Genomic DNA, 23,692 nt, shown 5'->3' with positions numbered 1-23,692 from the left:
AATACAAGAAGCATTTCTGGAGACACTGCATCAGAAACAAATCAGAGTAGGATTTGCAAAACTGACTTGGATTGCTTTAACAGACCTATTTTGTGAATCACTCAGCAACACAGAAATGACTAGTTATTGTAGGTAATACGACTGACGGATTATCAACCATGCCCAGCATGTACTCCTTAAAGCCGGGGTGGACAAGTTGTGGCCCTTGTTGTTGAACTGCAACTCGTATCATCTGTAACCAGAATAGCCAAAGGTGAAACATTCTGCAGTCCAACATCTAGAGGGACAAAGATTGCCCACTCTTTCCTTAAAGCTACTCTGATCTTTGATTTACTCACCAACCCAAAATACGTTGGCTTGGATGAAGAGTACATGAAAAATTCCACTCACAATTTGCTCCTGCTGGCAGGTGGGGGGAACAATTTCCCCTGTGTCATTCAAAAAGATCTCTGGAAGGTTGGGGGACCCTCCAGAATAGTGTGGGAGGTGGTATAGGAAGAATCAGCAAAAGCCACCTTCCACTACCATGTACTTCTGCTGGATCAAAATCTTCCACAAACAAAAGAAAACAGGTATGGATCCGAACAATTTACTGACAAGTAACTTCCATTTATTAGAATCCCATATATATAATCCCATCCTACGTGCAGAGTTGCTGCTACAGAATCTAGGCCCCACCACCATACAAGTACTTCCTTAGAGGTAGGTTGTCGCAAATTTTACACTAATCACCACCTATTAATTCTTCAGCCAAAAAATTCAAATCCTTTTCTTAAACTATACATGGTCTTTTTAAGTATTAAGGTGCAAGCTGAAATTCTCAGATTCCTAAAAAAGTAACATGATTCTACAGTAGGAAGACTTACTGATTCACTCTATCTTCTGCTGTTTGGTTATTATCACTTGCTGCTGACTTATTTTTGGTTGTACATTGCTTCATTTTTAATAGAAAAGTTTACTGTGAGTGGAAAGAAGCTTGCGGAAGTTGTCTCCATCTGATTTGGGCTAATTCTCCCTTCTCCCAGCAACTCCTGCGCTGGAATGCACACCATTCAAGGAAGTCCCCTTACCACCTGCAGAATCTTTTCTAGAGATGCAGGCTGCTGCAGGAGAAAGGCAGGAATGGGATTGTCCCCTTCTGAAAGCTTCCTTCCACTTGTGATTCTCAGGGTCCAAGTCTATACATTTTATAGATAATAAATATTCCATTGTGTCCAGCATGATCCCGGAAACTTCTACAAGTCGCAGCTTGCCAATGATGTAGTGGGTTTTTAACGAACAAATTATGGGAAGCCTTTTTATCGAAAGGCCATACTGCTGATTTAAGGTATCGCAAGAACACACAGAGATATATATTGACATGCCTGCCTGTGTGGGCATGAGAGGGCATGTGTATGTATAAGGCACTAACTCTCTCACATTTACATACTCTTCAGATTGTTGTTAACCACCCAGAGAGCTTCGGCTATTGGGGGAAATAGAAATGTAATAAATAAATAAAATGTTGTTCTTATTTTATTAAATTATAGATCACATCCCACCACAATAAGCAGTCTTGAAATGACTTATATACACAATACAGAAATCTATGATTAAATAACAAAAAAAAAACCCCACCAAAATCAATATAATCAATAATCAGCACAAAAATAATAATCAGCATAAAAAATACCATAAAAGCACAATACAATATGACAAGTGTTCATCCACAAATACACAAAATCTTACCACACTCGCAGCCTAGCATGAACATCACAAATGCAACCCATAACAATTGGGCCATAACTAACATCCAAATGCATAAATGCCCCTTACGCCTGGAACGCTCTTCCAGAACATTTGAGAACTACAAGTTCAATCTCAGCTTTTAAAGCTCAGCTAAAAACTTTGCTTTTAAAACTTGATTTTGTTCTGACTTTTATACTGTTAGTTTTACTCTACCCTGTGCCTGTTTGGTGCATTCTCTTCCCCTCCTTATTGTTTTATTATGAATTTATTAGAATGTAAGCCTATGCGGCAGGGTCTTGCTATTTTATTGTTTTACTCTGTACAGCACCATGTACACTGATGGTGCTATATAAATAAATAATAATAATTAATAATAATAATAACAACAGCAAGTACAGACTTATTTATCTTTTAACTACTGGGGATTGTATGGAATAGGCACAGCATGTCCAGTTCTGAAATAAATAAAAATTGAGCCAGGCGCTACCATTAGATACCCCACCCCTGTCTGGCCTGGGCCACACAAACTGCAATGCTTAGTTGTGCCATATAAAAGGCTTTTGAGCTCCCGCCATTGTTGGTATACATGTGTGAAACACAGAAAGTTTTAAATGCACTTGTCCTAGGCTTTTTAATCAACCATGCAGGAAAATGGATTTCCAATTGTATTTTTTCTGTCACTTGCAAACAGATGTGTTCCATCTAAAGCAATCACCATTTCCCCATAGGGCTGTACGCATTTAGGAATAGGGTTTTTTCCCCCCCGCATTTGCACATTTTTCTTACTATCCCATTATCTGCTTTTCAATGAAACTGACAAGGTCAAGCAATCAGTTTTACTAATGCTGAGAAAACATAATCCATCCACCTCTTTTGCCTGCTGCCATTTCTACTATTGCTCCAATGGGGTGGGGAAGAGGAATGTACAAAAGAAATTGACAAGCCTTTCTTCCAATCATGTCAGTTTCAACGAACAGTAGAGAAATGGGATGGTGAAAGGAACACAAATTGTGCAGGTTAGAAGGGTAATTGTAGAATTGCATTCTTCCACATTAGCTGAGGAAGAATGTGTGACATTTAAAGCAGGAGAGGCATAACTTGTGAACAGTGGCAATGCATATTTATTGAAGCGTGTAAAGATTTCTGAGTGACAATTGCAGCACTTTAGAATACACATGTGATTTTGCCAAAGTCTCACCAAAAGTATCTAGACCTATTTCAGGCTGGCTTCAGACCTGGACACAGCACTGAAACAGCCTTGTTCAGCTGACTGATTACTGTCTTCAGGAAAGAGATGAAGGAAGAGTGCTCCCCTGTGTGTTAGTTGGGAGTAGGAAGTGCTTATTGCAATGGTTCTGCTCCTACCAACTGAGTCACTACCAGCATGGGGAGATTTCTGCTTGGCTCCATGACCGTTATGATGTAGGGTGCCACAAGGTTCCAGCTTGTCTACCATGCAATTTAACATCTATGTGAAAGTGCTAGAGTTGGGGTAGTCTTAGGATTTGAAGTGTGGTGTTACCACACATGTGAATGACACCCAGGCAGTGATGGGCTGGAAGAGGGCCACTAAACTGAGGTCCTGTAAGACCGAGGCACTGTGGGTAAATGGTTCCTGAGTACAACAATCAGTCAAACTGTTCTGGATGGAATAGCACTCCCCCTAATGGAACAACTATGTAGCCTGGGATTATTCCTTGATTTAAAGTTGTCAATGGACCCAGGTGGCCTCACTGGAATGAAGTCTTATGGTGAGCCATGGCCATCCCCAGACCAGGATTACCTGGCAAGAATATTCCATGCACTGATAACTTTCCAACTGGACCACTGCAATTTTTTTTACAACAGGCTGAAAGCTGCAGCTAGTGCAGAAGGCTGCTGTCCATGTGTTGAGTTTCTAGATCTCTGTGCTGTCTGCTCCTGAGCTGCTGGGCCCAATTCAAGGTGTTAGTACTATTGTAAAAAGCCATAAATGGCTCCCAACCTAGGTATGTGAATGATTCCCTTCCCCAATATCAACCAACCAAAGATTTAAGATAGGCCGGGGAAGCTTTACTTGTGGTGCCCTTGAAGAATGTGGCCTGTGGGTACCATACATGGCAGGGCCTTTTTGGTGGTGACACCCCACCTATGGAACTCCCTTCCAATAGAGACAAGCTGTTGTCATTTAGGTGCCAGAAAAAATGCATTTATTTGTGCAAACATTAGGGGTATAGAGAAGTGCTTTATTTCTTTTTGATTGTGTTTATAGCTTTTCTTGTATTTTATTATATAATAGTGATTTTATTTATATTTATTTATTACATTTATATACCGCCCCATAGCCGAAGCTCTCTGGGTGGTTTACAAAAGTAAAAGAAATTATTTCAAATGTTTTTGTGGTGTACTGTGTTTCTATAAGATGTTAGCCATCCTGGGCTCTTTGTGAGGAAAAGCAAAATATAGATCAAATAAATAAACAAATACTCAAAGAGTGAATAGGATTAAGATTGCAATAATAGAAGAAATTGCTGGATGAAACCAGGCCTTGTCTAAGTCTTTTGCCAGCAAAAAATGCCATGATGCATAAGTAAGCTATGGGAAAGGGTGTGGGAAGGGGGAAGCAGTAAATACCATATATTTTAAATATGGAAAGTTGAAAAGTTGTAAACCCTGAATTGGCTACAACAGCAAACACAAAAGAGCATTGGCTCAAATAAAGCCAAAATGTCAATGGAAATAGAGAGTGCTTTCAATACCATGTTTCCAGAATAGGAAGGAAGTATCAAACTATATTAGGATATTATTATATCGCCTTCCATTTGTTCACAAGAATTGTTCAAAGGTGCTTTTCTAATCCAATAATGATATTGCAGCAAGCTGCTGTTGATGCTTCTATGCAGACATGAATTCTCACATGACATCACAGACGGTACCTCACATTATTCTAGGACCACCAAGAAGTTACAGTGTTAAATTTCCAAATAATCTGACAGAATCCAAACATTAGTTATCATGAAAAAACTTCTCATCTACTCCACAGTGTTCCATCAATCAAGGAAGGTCAAAGATAAGTGCTCATCCTGTTTAATTTCCACCATGACTATATATATTGAGAATAAACATATACCCCCCCTAAACTAAGTTTGATGTGAACTTCAAAAATGGGTGAGTCTATTTTAACTTCTTATTATAATTTAATCAAAGAGACATGCTGCATCATCATTATTTATTATTATTATTATTATTATTATTATTATTATTATTATTATTTTAAGCCACATGCATTGGCCATCAGTAATAGTTAAGAACTTTAGAAATCCAGGATTGGTTCCCAACTCTACTGTTAAGCTATTTAATGCATTTTTACACAAAATCTTAGTCATGACTTAGCTAGTCAAGCTCACATTCCCTCCACACTTTGTGTTGTCTCTGAGAAGCACTAGCTAGCTACACTGCTTCCTGAAATAATACCAAGCAGTAATATCTTGGCAGAAAACAGCAATTGAGAACACATTAAAACTGGAATGCCCCTTCAGAGGACTGGTCCTGGAAGGCTATTTAAGGATGGACATGCCATGAGCCAGGAGTCAAATGTAGACAAACTAGTGCCAGTTTATTTTATAGCCCACTGAGCTTTCTGCATATATTGTCCCAGGAGCATAACAGTGAATGACTAGCTTCACACAAACAATTGCATTTTCTCCTCCCAACCCCCAGTCACTGAAAAAATGGAAGAGAACACCCACCCCTTTCCATCTTCCCGCCAGAAATGAAAGATGCGTTTCCACTACTATGAGATGCCAGGTATAACACAAAGAAACATGTACTAGCAGTGACAAGGGAGATATTATCTGGGGACACAAAAATGGCAGCAATAGCAGGAGAAGATCGGCTAGGTCAGGTCAGAATAGGAACCATCCACAGGAGACCCAAGATACAAAAGTGGAAGGTGCACAACACTACATCTCCTAGGGATGTCTGGCAATGCATAATGTTTATTAAAAAGAGTATGAGATGGTTGATATGTAAGGGAAAGTGAGAAGGCACAGAGATTGCATGCACATTTTTAAGTCAGGTAGCAAGTAGAGAGGAGTGTAGGCTAGAAAATGCGTAAAGTGAGTGGGTTTTGCAATACTCAGCCTTATGATTCATAGAGTTATTTAACTGAACTAATTCATAACTGATTGGCCAAAATATACCCTTTGCCAGCCAACACTTCTGCATATAATATGTCCCACCAAGCAGCATGTCAATTAGCCTATGGTTCGAGTACACCAGTGGTTCTCAGCCTTCCTAATGCCGCGACCCTTTAATACAGTTCCTCATCTTGTGGTGACCCCCAACCATAAAATTATTTTCGTTCTTCTCTACACGATCCATTGTCATGGGATGGTTTGCTAATGAAAATAATACATAACAATAGCTTTAATAATACAAAAGATGATACATGACATAGTTCAGTCAATACAATTTCAAAAGACTGTCGGAAATATGTGTTTTCCGATGATCTTAGGCGACCCCTGTGAAAGGGTTATTCGACCCCCAAAGGGGTCCCGACCGCTGGAGTACACAAATAGTCACTTACAACTTAACAAGTGAATATCAGCAAACTAACAGATGCTGTATGAAATACCATCACATCTTTGTCTTGCAAGATGACAGAAGTGAAATAAGTTCAGAAATAAATTCTGCCCATAGTATCATATATTGCAAAATAGATGTAATACAAACATGTCTGGAGCTGTATTGAAAAGATCACAATTAAGCTGCAAACTGTTGCTTGGTAGAAAAGTTCAATTCTAAGAAAATAAAAAACAATGCGTCCAAAAAAATTTTATTGCAAATCCTCCTCGGGGCAATGATAGCAGATATAATTTTCTTTCAAAGATGATTCTCTTACAACGCAATCCTATGTATGTTTACTCAGATGCAAGTCCTATTGTATTCAGTGGAGTTATTCACTGTTAAATGTGTTTAGGACTGCAGCCTTGCACTACAAATCTAGGTAAGTTCCATTCTGTTCAATGGAGCTTACACCCAATTAATTACGCACAGGACTGCAACTTCAAATACTCTTAAAGGATCTTTATTTTTAATAAAAAAGAAATCAAATCCAAGTGTCCCAGTAGAAATTTACAAGACAAAATACTTTGGGCACTTAATAGCTTTCCTCTGCCAGAATAAAACTTTTCTTCCCCTACATCTATTAGTTTGAGGCCTACAACTAGTATTTTCGATCCTTGTTTCTCTTTATTTCTTAAACTTGTATTAATAAATTTACTCTGCCACTATAAAGAAGACAAGGGGAGATCTGCCTGATAATACTGTATCTGTGACAAAGATGGGGTATCTTAGACTGGCACCGTAATTTCTTACACTGGGAAAAACAACAGACAGTAAGAAATTAATGAGCAAGGTAGTATTTAGTATTTGTAAGGCATTTTTGAGTGTTCAAAATACATTACCCTAGTAATCCTTACACAAATATTGTAAAGTAAATCAGTATTACCAGACCTAGATCACAGATGGGGGAGGAGCTACAGCTGAGACAGCACCTTGCCAAGACAAGCTGGTGAATGAATGGTTGATGGGGAATTTTAACAAAGATTTTGAATCTTATTGACTATCGACTATAAGCCACTTTGATAAATACTACATAAATTAGTATTAATCTAGTGCATAAATACGAATTTATCCACTAGAAATTAGGTTGATGCTATACTTTTGAGCTTCTCCTTAAATGAAAAGGAACATTTACACAAAATACATTTACATCACAATCCTATACATGTCTACTACAGAACTCAATAGGACTCATTCCCAGGTATACATGAATTGCAGTTTTAAGAAGGAAAATGTTTAAACTGATTCTCTGCATTTATGATCATATGCTGTAAAAAGCAAGGCCTGTAAATAATCTCACTCTTCCATTAAAAAGATTTAAGTCAAATTTGAATTAATGTTAACATTGTATTGAAAAAAGAATGTTCAGCTTTTAGGCTATTTCCCCTGCATGGGTTTCAACTAAACTGCTAAAAGACTTTTTCCATTTGTAGCACACATACAAGAATACTCCCCCTTGCTCAAACAAATCCAGCAGCATATCCTTAACTTCAGTTGCATATACTGAAGTTGTTTTGAGTTCCTGTAAGAGCATTTCCTTATTCCTATTCCTGTTTCTAATGGCAAACTTGGCTACATGAATCCTAGCAGATAGTTTTCACAGGGAAAAAAATTCCTTTCTATGAGCTATCCCAGCACTCGAAGTTACAATCACAAAGCTTAATTATCTTTCAATATCAAATGTGTTGTGTAAAAAAAGTGTTTGCAAAAGTCATACATGTGTGTTGCAAAAGGCTTCATTTCCTAAAGAGCATCAAAATACTAACACTTAACAGTACTCAAACCATTCCAGAAAAATAAGTCCCAGTGTAGTAGCACAATTCCCCCCCCCCATTTATAACTCATTTTCCCTTATGGGTTTGCATCAATATTTTCAGTTATGATCAGATTTCTAGTCTATGGGATAGAATACACAGTTACTGATTTCCCATATTTACCATGTAATCAATTTTAACATAGCTTTCACTTAATAGCCATGCAGTTCTTAAACATTTTTTTAAGTGTTCTCATTCCCTCCCGACAAAGGAACTCATTTTCTTGCAATTGTCTTCACCGATCTGAGCACTGTCCCTTTCATTCTACTTCTTGCTGAAGAATCACCTCCGAAATACTCAACCCCCTTAAAAGTCTCATGCACCTCAAAAATTAACACTTGATACGTCTAATATTTATGTCTAACTTCGTTAATGGAAACAGTGCTGCTTGGTGGAGCTGGCATGCATATTTGCAGGAGCCTGCTTTATAGCGGCGGCGGGTGGGGTGGGGTAGGGGGGAGTGGGAGGAGAGCGGAACCGTCCGTTTAAATGTTGGGAGTTGTTGTTTGCCTTCTCAGTTTCACAAAGACTTGCCCCGTGAGATCCTCGAGGAATTTTATTTTTTTTACTACCCCGCCCTTTAAAAGCTTCCTCATTCGCTTAGCTTAAATGTGCACATGCATGTTTTAGACATTTTGTTTTAAAACCGGAGAGGGAGGCACATACACACACCCCACCCTTGAGTGTAGGTTTTGTTTCCTCCCTCCAAGCCGTTTAAGGCACCGTTCGTTCCCCGGACTGCCATCTGCAGCCGCCCCGGTTCGCAGCCGCCCGGGCCGCTCTGCCCCAGGCAGCCCAGCCCCCCAGAGCAGCTCACCAGGCACCAGGACTCCGGCGGAGCCTGCTTGTAAACAGCCCCTAAGCTGCTGCTGCTGCAGGCCCCTCCGCAGAAACAGGGCCCTCTCCAGCCGGCACTGCTCCACCTCGCCCCGAGCCAGGGGCCTCAGCTCAGCCCCACCGGGCCTTGCTCCGCGCCGGGAGCCCACCGACCCGCTCCGCTGCCCCTACTCCCGCCGGGGCCCCTTGCCCTTCGTTCTCCTAGCGAGGAAATGGGGAAGTCCTGACTTACCTGTCATTACTTTCTACGCCATCTTGGATCCACTTGTCAACGTCCTCACAAAGCATTGTGGGTAAAAAGTCTTCCCCCTTCCCTTCCCTTCTCTTCTCCTCCTCCTCCTCCCCCCTCCCCAGTCCTTCTTCCCTTCTCCCATGCCAGGACCAGAGCAAAGAAAGTTGGGCGAGTGGAGGGGCTTCTGCGGGGATCCGCTTGCTGCCCAGCCGGAGGGGGGGGGGGGAGAGGGAGGCGTGAGAGGGAAGTCGAGATGGGCTGGCACCGAGCAGGCTGCGAGCCAAAGGCGGCTATTCCTTGCCCCGTTTTAAACACGACTTTTGCAAAAGAGAGTTCAATGGGATTGGCTCGGCGCCAGCCCATCTCTTCGGCAGCCTGTCGAGCCAAGAGACTAGAAAAAGCAATCTTGATCTGGGCTGCATAGATTGAAAACCTAAATACCTAACTGCCCCCCCAAAACTGGAGTTTTATTTCTGTTGGGCTGCACCTGCCGTATTATTCTTCCTTTTCTTTTCTTTTTAATGCTGTGTGGGATTTGGGGCGGCCATAATAAAGATTTAATATCGTAGTGGGCTTTGTGCACATATACATTTTTAGTATTGATGGTCTCCTCCTGTGCTCCAGAGTGCTGTTTTTAGGTGTTTTCCAAATTATAGATACAACTTTGGACATTTACCAGAACAGGTACAAGATATTTATTCATTTTGTCTGCCGATATTTATGAACCACTTCCAGTAAAATAAATTTCTAAGCGATATACAGGTAATACAGTATAAAACCATAGTAAAATATTGTATAAGACTTAGAAGGGACAATAGCATGGCAGCAATGAAAAAGACAAGATCATCATTTCGGGAAAGCATGTTGGGACAAGTAAGTTTTCAGTATTTATTTATTTAAGGATTTTTATGCCGCCATTCAGCCAAAAAAGGCTCTCATGGTGGCTTACAAAAGTATTTCTTGACAGTAGGTGCCACAGCCCCAGAAAGGTTGGTGGGGAGTTTCACAGAGTGGGTGCTGTGATACTAAAGGCCCTATTCTGAGCCATCGTGGACTGGAACTCTGATATCTTAGGCACAGCCAGGAAGATATCTCCTGATGAATGAGCAAACAGGCAAGTAGGGAGTCAGGCAATCTCTTAAACATCCAAGTGTTGAATGGTTTAAAATCGCTTTGTAAACATGTAGCAAAAACTTAAACTTGGCCTTGTAGACTATTGGCAGCCGGTGCAGTACTCTGGTGTAATAAGCCAGAGATAAGCACCTCCTGTTACTGACCTGGCCATAGTATTTTGCACCAACTGCAGTCCCACATAAGGTAATGCAGTGTTGGGGTTACCAATACATGAATCATGGTGGTCAAGCTATCCTTGTCCAGGAATGTACGGAGCTGTCTTACCCGCCAGAGCTGGTAATAGGCACAACTAGCTATTGAAGACACTCGTTTCCAGTGGCTCGAGAACCCCCAGACTAGGCACAGGCTCCTTCAGAGGGAATGTAATCCCGTCCAGAGCAGGTGGCTGACCCAGGTTTTGGATATGAGAACCACTCACCCACAGAAGCTCTCTCTTGCCAGGATTCAAACTCAGTTTGTTGACCTTCACCTAGCCTGACAAAGCATCCAGACACTGGCCCAAGGCTAGCAGAGCCTTCCCTGGTTCAAACATTGCAGAGGAATAAAACTGGGTGTCCATTATTTGAAATTGTTGTAACTGATGGTGCTTGAGAGATAAGAAAAAGTTATTGATAGATATAGATATAACATGTACACACTATACACATATCCAAATGAGTACCCAATATCTACTGTCTCTGAAATCCTTCCATGTAGCCATTCTCTTTCCAAGGAAAATTAACTATTTCTTACAAGCAGTGTCTCAGACCTAACGCTTTACAATTTCATGCAAGCAGCAGGCTATTATATATTTTGTATGTATCTGCAAGGTACAGTGGTACAAAATTATGGTCACTCAGAGTATCTACTATCAGTTCCTTTTATTATTTATACCAAGTATATTTCTAGGTTTCTGAATAAGGAATAATTTCCTTCCATGATACCATACCACAGTGGAAGTGGGTAATGAAATGGTACTGGCCATGTATTCAGGACAGAATTTAAATAACTTCAATTGAAACTCAATTATGCTGCAGCCTCTGGGATTAATGAGCATAATCTGCTTGTTTACTGCAAATTGTTATCAAATTTTACTTTCTTTTATTGCAGAAATTAGCATTTGCTTTGCATTTTGTTGAATAAGAACACTGGGTGCAATCTTATGCACACTCACTTGGTATGAGAGAAAACTCCACTGAAGAGGGTAGGACTTGGCTCTGAGTAACCATGCATAGGATCAGACTGCAGCCTCAATGTGACACCACGGAAGTGGACCAAAGATTGAAAAGGATTTTTGCTTTGCAAACCAGCATGACAAGAGACCATTCAAACACAACTTCCTGAAATCATACTTACTCTTGAATAACAACTGTACCAGCCGTTCTAGAGGCTGAATTGCTCATTTATGCATCGACACATAGTGTAGTATAATCCTATAAATGTCTACTCAGAAGTAAACCCCCTTCAGTTCAAACGGGCTTACTCTCCCAGGTCAGTGGATACAGGATTGCAGATCAAAGGTTCTATTGCTTGCAGAAACCCCTTTTTTATTCTTGTGCAAGTATCAACACTTTGATTCTGCTTATGCAAATTATTGTACAAGAAATTTCACAATGCATTTTCCAAGCTGTTGTGCATTTTGTGCAACAGCTTGTGCAAGCAGAATCCAAGTATTGGATTTGTCACATGTGCAAGGATAAAAACAGTTTCTGCAAGCTGTAGAAGCTTTGCACTAGCAGAATTACACCATTGGACACACCCTTTAGTGTTCAACTGATACATAATACAGTATAAATTGTGTGAGTCAATAGTGCCTCTGTCAAAAAACACAACATCTCACCAGCGAGGACTATTTTCCAGTAATTTTCTCTCTTTACGTACGTTTTTATAATGAGTGTGAGGGAAGAAACCCTCAGAAAGTGTTCCTTTAAAACAAAATCAACCCCATCATGCCAAAAAAAAAAGTTTAAGTGCTGTTTACTCTTGAATGTCTCTAAAGTTCTCTGACTATCTTGTTCTCTCTAATTTGCTACTTCGTACCCACTCCACCCACCCTTTTGCTACTTCCCTTCCCATTGATAATTCTGCTTTTTTACTGGCCTTTCCCCACCTCCTTTCAACGCCTTCTTTCCTTTGTTTATCAAAGCAGACCTCTTTCACTCCTTCTCTTGCTTCTTTTGTGTAGATATTCTTGTTCTACTCTTCTTCCATTGATGTGCCCTTCTAAACTACAGCCTTCAGTCACTGGTACTATTTATTTTCTTCACCCTGCTGTGTTCACCTCTATGGGAAAATACTGTCCTGGTTTAGTCTACAGTATAAATTCTCCCTCTCCTCTTTCAACTGCAGGAAAGATTATGCATAATCAAAGTTAAGCTTCTTAAACATTTGAAGTTGTTCTAGGTACAGTTTAAAGTTCTCACAAAAGTCTAGGTACAGTTTAAAGCACTCACAAAATAAACAAGAGAGCTTCGGCTATTGGGCGGTATAAAAATGTAATAAATAAGTAAATAAACAAACAAACCCACACCAGTGAGGAAAAAAGGAGTGTTTTCTGTTGACAACTGGATGTTAATTACAGTTGAAAATGCAGAACCAGATACTCATTAGACATACAAACTAGATTTTAAAATTAAAATATGTTTCAATTCATTATAAATTCAGCCGAATTGTCATTTTCAATTGCAATGTTAGCTTAACATTCAGAACACACATCTCATTTTTATGGGCTTCAGTCTAACACAAAGACTGGTTCACACATAATGCCTGCAGCATGCCTGCCTCTTCCATTTTTACTGCACAACCTGCAATTGGCTGCTTTGTAGATTGTGCAGCATGACATACAAACCCAGAGTGCAGGGTTGTTTAAGGGCCAAACAGCTTAGCAGTTAACCTATGAAGGAGCTGATCATGGTTGTACACTAAAGCAGAAGTGGGGAGCGCATCCTGACAAGCCATAGGTTTTTAAACCAATGGGTTATCATGTGTGAACAACCCCAAAGCGGGCTGAAATCCATTGAATGTAATTAACATAGACACACTTAACTTTGTGTTGGATTATGTTTAAGTCACTCATCACATTATACCTGTGCACCACTAACTACATTGGCTCCCAGTTCATTCCAGCCCATGGCTTGAGACAAGCATGGAGGAACACTTGTCTACACATTTGCCTACTGGTGCACTACAATATTCAACAGAGACCCTTTTCAGATGCCAGCTTTTGGATTTATTTATTTTAAAAAAATCAAAGTAATGATAAACAGTACGCCACATGTGAGTCAATTTGTTCAGTATTTTTGATCACTCAGGATCTCAGCAAGATTATCTGATAAAGTCAACAGTCATCACCCTAATAGGTCACACACCACAGAATTCCATGTGTCTTAGGAGGTTGTTGTGTCTTGTTGTGCCGTTGGAGGCTTGACGGGTGGCTACCAGAGTAAGGTCACCCTGACTGTGGACTATTCACTCAGGGCATCCAGTGGGCCGCTTTTATTCAGCACTGTATTTGTTTTATTTGTGCTGACTGCTTTTAATATTTGTGTTTAGTATTTAGTTTTGCTGCATTTTTAAATCTTTGAAATCTGCCCTTGTAAAGGAATTATTTAGACTTATCAGGCTAATCAATGAATAAAGTATGATCAATACAGTTACAGCGAAAACAAACAAAGACTATAGAAAGCAGAACAGGTGTTAACTTATGCAGTCTTCCTTTTGCCTTCCTCTGACTTGTTAAGATGAAGCTATCTTTAAAAGGTCTTTCAAGAAAGACTGAATATTGACATTCATCTTGAGAAAACAAGGCCAGGAGCCTTGGTATAACTGCTCTGTGTGCAAGCCCATGTGTGCAGTTTGGTTCTTGCAAGTGGACTGCATGATTGCATTGGAATAATGCATGTGGCTGAATGTGCTGTAATGCTCCTTTTTCCCTGTGGGGAAGAAGGAACTGTTGGTCTGCCCCTCTATTAGAAGATGAGAGGGGGGAGAAGGGCCTTCCCACCAGCCTGAACAGTCTCCTTAATTTCTTTTTATTTTCTCCCTCTTCCCTCCCCATCCCCTTTTCCTTACATTCTTTTTAGAATGTAACCCTGAGGGCAGGGACTGTCTTCTTTACTGATCAATTGTAAGCCGCTCTGGGAGCCTTTTTGGCTGAGGTGCGGGATAAAAATATTCTAAATAAATAAATAATAAATAATAAATAAATAAATATCAGCAAGGAAATGCTTAATTGGAATTTCTGTCAAGTCCTCTTGCTATAGTAGAAGACAAATAAGCAAACTTGATAAGAAGGACTGAATATCCAGGTCAATCTGACATTGCCAGAAGTGTTATGGGCCATCTGTTGGTAAGGTATAATGAAGAAGTTTTCTTTGATCTGCCTTTGTTTGGTTTTAGAATTTTGCCAACTGCTAATTGGTTAAGATGCTACTATGTATAAATATATCTGCTTTTCACACTTCCAGTTGAGAAGTTCTTTGTCTGAAGGACTCTCTCCGTACAGCTGTATTATGCTCAATAAAATAGAGTTGCCTTACAACCAAAGTGGTTTTTTATCCTTGACAACCTGCTTTGTTTTTGCTAGAACCCCAAGATCCACCAACTGTCTGGTGCAAAAGACAGACACAGTAGGGTCAAACTACTGTACATGTTACGTTAATTGTACTGCATATAGCTGAGCCTGATAGTTTTATTTATGTTAGTGTAACCACACACAGTCCTGATCTGGATTGGGATCAGCATGCATTGGAAGGGGAGGATTAAATCTTCATCCCACCATTTCTTCCTGAAATTATTATTATTATTATTATTATTATTATTATTATTATTATTATTATTAATTGCATTTTTATACTGCCCAACAGCTGAAGCACCCTAGGTGGTTCACAAAAACTAACTGTCAAGTCCTTAATGTAGAGTATGTAGACTTCCTCCACGCACCTTCAAGCCTTAGTATCTGCTCAGATACAAAAAAGGTTTTCCCCCATTTACTCTCTGCTGTTCTTCCAGGAAGCTCAAAGCAGTTTAGATTTGGTTAAATCCTAGAAGTATAGTCATAATACAGTACACACAGCATATGAAGTTGAAACATCATAGCATAATCTTCATTTACTTATATTTATCTAAATCTCCATGCACACAAAATGCAGCCCACTAAGCATTTTAGTATAAAATATGTATACTAAATAAATACAATATTCCCCTAGACCAGCCTTTCTCAACCTGGGGTGCTCCAGATGTGTTGGACTGCATCTCCCAGAATGCCCCAGCCAGCAGAGCTGGCTGGGGCATTCTGGGAGTTGTAGTCCAATACATCTGGAGCGCCCCAGGTTGAGAAAGGCTGGTCTAGACAATGTTATTTCCTATATCATGTATTCTTCCACAATAAAGGAGTACTTTTTTCTTGGGTATTTTAAGCTCCACTCCTATTTTTTATTTGAAGGATCCAGGATCTGCCTTCTGTGAGGGGAAGAGCTTCACTCAAGGAAAATCCCTCCACCTGATTTTTGGGGAAACCTCCACACACACTATAGGTCACCTCTTTTAACAAGGACTCCCCATCCTCTGAATAGCATTTTCATTGGTCTGGAGTGGTTGTTGTTGGAAGGAGGGGGTGGGGGATTTCACTTATCTATTATTTATTATTAAAATGTATGTATTGCTTTATCTCCGAAAAAGCCACTTCTGCCTGCACCGTTGACTTCAGCAGCTTAAATCTGGATCCAACCAAAGGTCTAAAAGTAAATAGGGGGAAATCAAAAAGAAACACCATGCACCCAGTTTATTCAAGTGAAAAGGGCATTTAACAGTGCGATCCAATCCATGTTTATTCAGAAATTGCCCTATTGACTTCAGTTGGACATATTCCAAGGTAAGTGGGTATAGGACTCTCTTTTAAGTGTCAAAATTGCTTTTCTATGCAGCACACAGATCAAGGGCAGCCAATTTTAAGAGACTACGAAGTGATCCAGGGGAGGATGCGTCCTCCGAAGTGTGTGAGCATTTGCAAGGAGGGCAACATGCAGCATGCACTTAACACAAGAGATCTAAAGGTAAAAGACAACAGAGCCACTAAACATCAATAGAGCCCTGCAATTCTTTTCTGTGGAGAAGCACAACTCTGCAAGTTATCGCTACTATTCTGAAGATGCCACTTGTAATTTTCACAGCGGAAGAAAATATATAACAGACTATGTGAAAGAAATATTTTCTAGCAACAACTAAAAGTAAATAGGAGTGCCTTTTACCAGTTTAGGTTGGTACACTAGCTGCTACCCTGGCAGGATCTACACTACTGCTTTATAACCGTTTTGACAACTGTTCAGGCCCAGGTCACATTCTATATACCATTTTCAAAATGTTTTCAAAATGTTATATCCTGCTTGGTGTCTGGAGGTGGCAAACTTTGCTTCAGATTCTCATGCCCTGATTACATCTAGATTAGACTGCTGTAAAGTTCTCTGCATGGGGCTGTCTTTTGAAGATTGTTCAGAAGTCTCCATTGTGCTAAATGTGGTTGCCTGGAAGCTTGTAAGGACGAAGCGTTTGGAGAACGTTAGACTGATTCTATACCAGTTGAGTTTATTCTAGGCCCAATTTAAAGTGCTGTTTTTGACCTTAAAGCCCTAAACCAGGAGAAGGCAACCTGCAGGTCTCCAGTTGTTTTGGACTACAACTCCCAGAAGTCCCATCAGCATGGCCAAAGGACACTGATAATCAGAGTTGTAATCCCTCACATCCGGAACTCACCAATTTTTCCACCCTGGCACCAAAATGGTTTGGGACCAGGTGATGTAAAGGACTACAAAGTGACACAGGGGAAGACGTGTGAGCATTTGCAAGCAAGGTAATATGCAGCACGGACTTAACACAAGCGACTACTGAGGTAAAAGACAAATACAACATCAACAGAGGACTGCAATTATTTTCTATGGAGAAACACATAGACGTTTGGAACCAGGTTATCTGAATGACCACCTGCACCGATATGAATTTGGCTGACAACATGCTTCTGATATTTTGCAGACAGTAAAAAATGAAAGTCATATAAAAATGAAAAGCCTCTGTAGCTTAGGAAGCTACAGAAGCTTCCAGTGGACAAATTTAGCTTGTTTTAAAGCTACATTTGTCCTCAGGAAACCTCCGCAGCAGTCAGTTCGGTAGCAAAACAAGATTCTTTTTATTGGTGCCACAGAAGTAGAGGACAACAGGGCTACATTTTGGCTATCCCTGGCCTACAATATGCAAGTTTTGGCACATGGAATAAACATGCACAGAGGCTAAGAGAGGCCTCTCAGGCAGAGTGTATGTGTATGTGTTTTCCCAGTACACGTATTTATTTATTTCCTTCCTTCCTTCCTTCCCCCAACCCCCTTGCTGCGAAAACTGACAAACTGAGGCCTGGCTATGTGACAGATCACTAGGTTGAGCTCATTTTATAGAGCTATCCACTCTCTTCTTTTGCTGGTCCCGGCACCACAATCCATCTCCATGACTGGGATTGTGTGATATATACAATCAGGGATTGAATATCTACTTCTACAACTACATGCGCACGCCTACATGCATCCAGGCTTTCCAAACATATTAGGAAACAAAAACCCTTCTAAGATGAACATCATAGATCCCTTTTGCCTTTTAAGGTTTTCATAAGAGTTATAGATGCATGTATGTAAATGTTTATACATTTTGACAGCTTCAGAGTTTCAGTTTCGCATGAATTTAAACCTTTCTAAATTTTTAGGAATCGGGGAGAAAATACCTCTCACTGGAATGTTTGCCATGCTGGCAGTTCGCAATGGGAAAAACCCTTTTCTCTCCCAACACAAACTGTCGTCAGGGATTTTCCCTTTTAATTTAAGGTAGACATTTAAACCTTGGGCTATAAAATCTACATCACATCTATGTCCAGTTCCACTCTCGCTTTCTCTTTCCCATATGTGAATCCCATGTATGCTTATTTGTTTATCATCACAGATTTAGCTTCAAAAAATTAAATTCAAAAGATTCAGTCTTCAAAACTGACAAGGGCAGTAAGATTAGGAGAATGCTAAAGAACATTTTGTTGAGGTTAGTAATGTCTTTGTTTGTTCTCACAAGCTTTTCAAGTAGGCTAGGCTGAGAGCATCATCACACAGGGGAAAATCACATTTCCTTACTGTCCCTTCGCTCTTCCTGCCCTGAGAAAAAAGAGGAAGTAAACAAAGACCACGTGGCCCATTCAGGGGCTATTGTTATCATGCAGCTTTTCCAGCACACAGCAAGAGATCATGGCACATTCCATTAAAAAAGTCAGATTAAAAGGGGTCTATTTTGCAATGGAAAAATGAGCGGAAGGAGTGGGAGACACATGGGAGTCAGATGTCGCCATCTAAAGAACGTGTGTACATCTGTAAGTGGGCAGAAGCGAGCATGTGATAAAACACTTGTCTGATGAACCTCTGAGACAGACAAGGCCATCCAGTAACGTTTGTAACAAAGTGGGGGTTTCAACCTAGCCTAACACTCTTAAGTGCTACTCTACACTGGTCATTCATTGCTTAAAGAACAGGAAGCAGAGAAGAGGAATCAAGAGATGGTTCTCACAATGGTTAGAAATTAGGAAGTGAGGTTCCCAAAGGATCTGTAATTTTTTCGTAAACCATATGGAATGAACAATGACATGGCCAAGTTTGTGGATGGCATGACACTCAATTTTAAGGGTGGTGAACATCAAAGCAAAAGTGCAAGGAGCTCTCTAACCTGGGCACCAAATGGCAAATGTGGTTTACTGCAGGGTTGGCTTGATTGGGCACCTACTGAAAGCCCAGACTTTAGCAGAGACCCACCAGAAGAACCCCTTGGAGTTGCTCCTTTTCACTAGTGCAACCTGCTTGTTCTCTTGCTCTGGCCCAGTCAATGGTGGTGGTGAGAAGGAGCTGTAAATGTTACTGCCTACTTTCACACAGACTCCCTGCCTGTCAAGCAAGAAACTGGCGGCAGTGAGAAAGAGAATAAGGAGCAATAGCAGCTGGTTTCCCCGTCTCAAAAAGGATATTGTAAAATTATGAAAGATGCAGAAAAGGGCAACAAAATGATCAGCACGCTGCAGCGTTCTAAAGAAAATGGGCAGAAGCCAATGTCACATAAGTGGACTTCCTGCTTTTCTCCTTCCCCTTGCTGCCCCCACCCCTAAATCTGCTCCAGAGGAGGGGAGGGCAAATCACTCCCCTCCTGATTTCACTGAGAGAAGCAGTTCCATCAGCATAAACATTTCACTGAATTTCATCCAAATTGCCTGGGTCTTTTAGTTTAGGAAAAAGCTGACTAAGGGGAACATTTATTTATGATGTCTATGTGCCATCCAGTGAAAAGACTTTCCCAGGGAAGCTCACACAAGAAAGGTTTATAAAATTGGGGAGGGAGAGAAGTTACACACACACACACACCAGACTAGAATGCAGGGTCTCTGATTTGGGACAGGCAAAAGAATGTACTTTACACAACACATAATGAAGGTATGGAATTTGTTACAAGATGTGGTGATAACTACTAGCAGTGGAGGCTGGTGGCTCCCATGTCAGTGGGGTGGTGAATCTCCTCTGGGTTTCAGTCAGAACAAGTCAGACCTCTAAAGAAGCTATCCTGGATAGCTTCTTTAGAGTTCTGACTGGTTCTGATTGAAACCCGAAGTAGATTTGCCACCCCACTGACATGGAAGTCACCATTCTCCAATGGCTACTAGCTTAAGATTGCTTTTAAAGCGGATAACACAAATAAGAACTTTGGCTATTGGGCGGTATAGAAATGCAATAAATAAATAAATAAACCCATAAATCTTTACATGGATACTGGTCATGATGGCAATATAGAATCTCCAAGTTCACAATGGGAAACCACAACGGAAGACTCTTGCCTTCAGGCCCTGCCTGAGGGCCTTCCAGAGACAGTGTCTAGCTGGCCACCATGGGAAGCAAGCTGTTGAATTACATGGACCTTTGTCTGATCCAACAGTGTTCTTCTTGCCTTCTCAGACATCGGAGCAAGAGTAACAACAAATGAAGATTGAGCTTCAGTGCTACAATGCCTTACTATGCAGCATGAATGGGGAATGGGTGGCCCTCCAGACATTGTTTGACTGCAACTGCCACCATCCCTACCATGCTGATGGGCATTGCAATCCACCATCTGGGAGGGTCATGCACCCCTCCCCCTCATTATGTAATGCAGTCATCATTGTGAAGAAGCTGGAAGAAGAGTTATCACATCAATCTTCCAAAAGAATGAAGCAGAAAACTCTTCAAAGGGTTGGGTGATGGGAAAGAGTGCTTCAGGGTAACTTGCAACAAGTAGAGTGTTCCAACTTGTTCCCTATTCCCTTTTATCAATTCAGGACAGTAAAAAAATAAATTAGTGTTAAGAATATAGCTGATCTTGCCATCTGTTTTAAGCCTTGTTGCCATTGCCAATTTACTCATGTAGTGAGAAACGCACATCACCTTAATTAAGGATGTGATAATTATTTTTTAATTTAGATTTTACTAACGAAAACAGCTTGCATTGCATCCTTTTTAGTGAAGGTGCAGCGTTCAACTTTAATTTCCTTATGCTTCCTCTACTCTCACTAAAATGAGCAAGTTCCCTTAAGAGTGCACAGTATGTTATTTTTCCAACTCTAATTACAGATCATCCCATTAAGGAGAGGACAAAAGAATGAATTCTCTTTGCACAGAGGGATTCCTGCTTGCTTAAAATTAAAGCATGTAGCATCTTCTGTTCAGGCTACCTGGTAAAATGGAAGGATTACAGAAGAATATTCTAAGCCTACAGTTTGATTTGGTGCCATGAACCTCAAACAATGTCATGCTGACTTAGTAATGGGCTAAACTTTCATCATCTTTGCCACTGGGCTAGAGCTGCTCCAAATTGGACCAACAGGTAATTGACACCCGAATCCTGGAAAAGCCAGGAAAATAACTGTGTGAAACACAAGCAGAAAAATCAAGTAAACTAAATTCTATGTTGCTTATTTAAAAGCTTAAGGTAACTTGAGAACGTACCACCTTCCTTCCAACCCTCCTGACTACTTTTATTGATATCCAGATCCTCTAAAAACTTTTCTTCTCACACTCTTGTTGCAATGTGATTTAATATATTGATCCGTTCAATGAGATGGAACCTCAAATTCATATGCTGAAGAGAGTAATTAGTAGCCCATGGCCTATGTGAAATGATTTTTGCATAGCATAAAAACAGTGTTTTTATGCTTTAGGTTAGAGACAGGTAAGAGCAAGCACAGTGAAATAATGTAATAGTTTAAGTTTTGATATACCATACACTTAGGTACACAAAATGTGCTAAGTTGGGAATGTAGCAATATTCTAGCTTTACTTGCATAAAGCTCATCACAGTCCCCTATCATTTTTGCATAATAAAGAGAGAAGATCCAGACTACACATGAAGGAATACTTTAGATCACAGGAATAGATTTTGCTCTTTGATAAAAAATTAAGTGCCCATAACAACCAAAGTGACATATTACTAGAACCCAGGGTCATCCCATGAAAATGATTGGTAGGACATTCAGGAGATGAAAGGAAGTACTTCTTCACTCAACACATAGTTATAACTATGGAATTAACTACCACAAGTTGTAGTGATGGCCATCAGTTTGGATGGCTTTAAGACGGACGTTAGACAAATTCATGGAGGATAAGAATACAAATGGCTACTAATAGTGATGGCTAAATGCTACCTCCAGTATCAGAGGCCATATGCCTATGTACACCATTTGCAGGAGAACATGAGGGTGCTATTGCACTCACGTCCTACTTGTGGGTTTCCCATAGGCAGCTGGTTTACCAGTGTGTGAACAGAATGCTAGACTAGATGGACCTTTGGTCTGATCCAGTATGGCTCCTCTTATAGTAATTGAGATTCTATTTTATACCACACCATGATAATAGCACTGTAATTAACACAGGATAATCCTTTTTTTAAACCAGGATTTTTGCCTTTGGCATGTGTATATAACACATAGGCCCATTTTATTTTTAAACAAAACCAGAAAAATGGCCAGAAATTTAAAGTGCCTCCGAGTAATAAATCACATCTCTCAAGTACCTGGGTATGTGTGCAATTTTGTATTAAATTGCATTAAATCTTACTGCATTTAATACACCTCCCTCGTCTTCAGAATTTTAACACACAAACTCCATTCCAATTTCTCCCTAAAAGGACATCCACAAAAATGTAGCACTGTTATATTCAGAAAACCTATCAGTTCATACATTCTGAGCTTCACATTTTGGGGCAAACTTAACACAAATATCCAGCATGTCTGACATTGAGCTAAGGTGAGTCATCGGGTAGCAATTACTCCCATGGTGGCTAAAAAATAAGAGGTTTCTAATTTTTGTTTTAAAAAAGAAGGGGAAGGGAACTATAGGAACAACTGCTGAACATTTCAGGCCAGGAAATCAACCATCTCAAGATAAATCCTATTTCTATTACAAAGTCTTTTCTATCCTAACTTAACTCATATTTCAAATTGGCTTGTCTCATCTTACTGTATTTAATACACCTCTTCAGAATTTTAACTCATTGCGTTGGAAATGAGTTCAATTTTACTGCTTAGAGATGATAACTTGATTCAGGTTTCATCTGTTCTTGGAGAAAAAGAATTTACATATTAATACCATTCCAGTCTGACTCAGGGAGATTAAGTTGTCACATGGGTACTAAATGAGTACTGCTTTTTGAAGGCACTTGCTAACTGTAAGTCACAGAGAACACGCTGAACAACCTAAAAGGGGGATAAGGTGCCCCTTTTAAAAAAATAATGCTGCTTGAACAGGAAGACTTTTCTGGCTTGCAATAGTACAACTACTACTTTTGGGATCCAAGAGGTTCCACCAAATGAAGTGCCTATAACTCATTTTCCACATATCATGGGGGAGGATAAAGGACCTATGCAAGAGGATTTTCCTTACCATTGGAAATCCTGTTCAGCATCACTCTGTCTTCAGGTTTTATGAAATATTACCACCCATTTTGCAAATTCTACATGCTTGATTCAAAGATACCCTTCTGCTCATGGAAGGCTGGTTTTACACCTCACAGAGCAGCACTGTCTAGATATTGTTCTGCTTGTGCATTCTCTCACGCAAACAGAAGCATGAAAACTGCTACAGAAATTATTTACAGTACTGCATGAATTCATCTTAAGCATGTGCAAGACACTGGTAGCAGCTATTTCCCTTCCACTCAATGTTCTTTGGGTCAAATTCAGCTTTTTTATAAATGAAAACTGGAAGTTTCAGAACGGACATGAAATCCCTCATTCTATCGATAGCATGAACACAACTATACCCAAACCTACACA

At 40.2% G+C, this 23,692-nt stretch overlaps 1 protein-coding gene across 5 annotated transcripts in view; it reads right to left on the bottom strand.

Annotated features, from left to right (window-relative positions):
* The window catches only part of HELZ (helicase with zinc finger), a 142,556-nt gene extending 133,291 nt beyond the window's left edge, over positions 1-9,265 (bottom strand). For 4 of the 5 annotated variants that reach the window (XM_063120018.1, XM_063120020.1, XM_063120019.1 and 1 more), the window contains exon 1: positions 9,217-9,265. The gene's annotated coding sequence lies outside the window, so the exon portion shown is untranslated. The remainder of the gene's footprint in view (positions 1-9,216) is intronic. The other variant, XM_063120022.1, reaches the window with a different exon arrangement.
* Positions 9,266-23,692: the final 14,427 nt, after the last annotated feature.

The sequence above is a fragment of the Elgaria multicarinata genome, chromosome 3 (genome assembly GCF_023053635.1).
Source record: "Elgaria multicarinata webbii isolate HBS135686 ecotype San Diego chromosome 3, rElgMul1.1.pri, whole genome shotgun sequence".
NCBI lineage: Eukaryota > Metazoa > Chordata > Lepidosauria > Squamata > Anguidae > Elgaria > Elgaria multicarinata.
The sequence above is the reverse complement of the archived record's forward strand: the minus strand, read 5'-3'. Positions and strand labels throughout refer to the sequence as shown.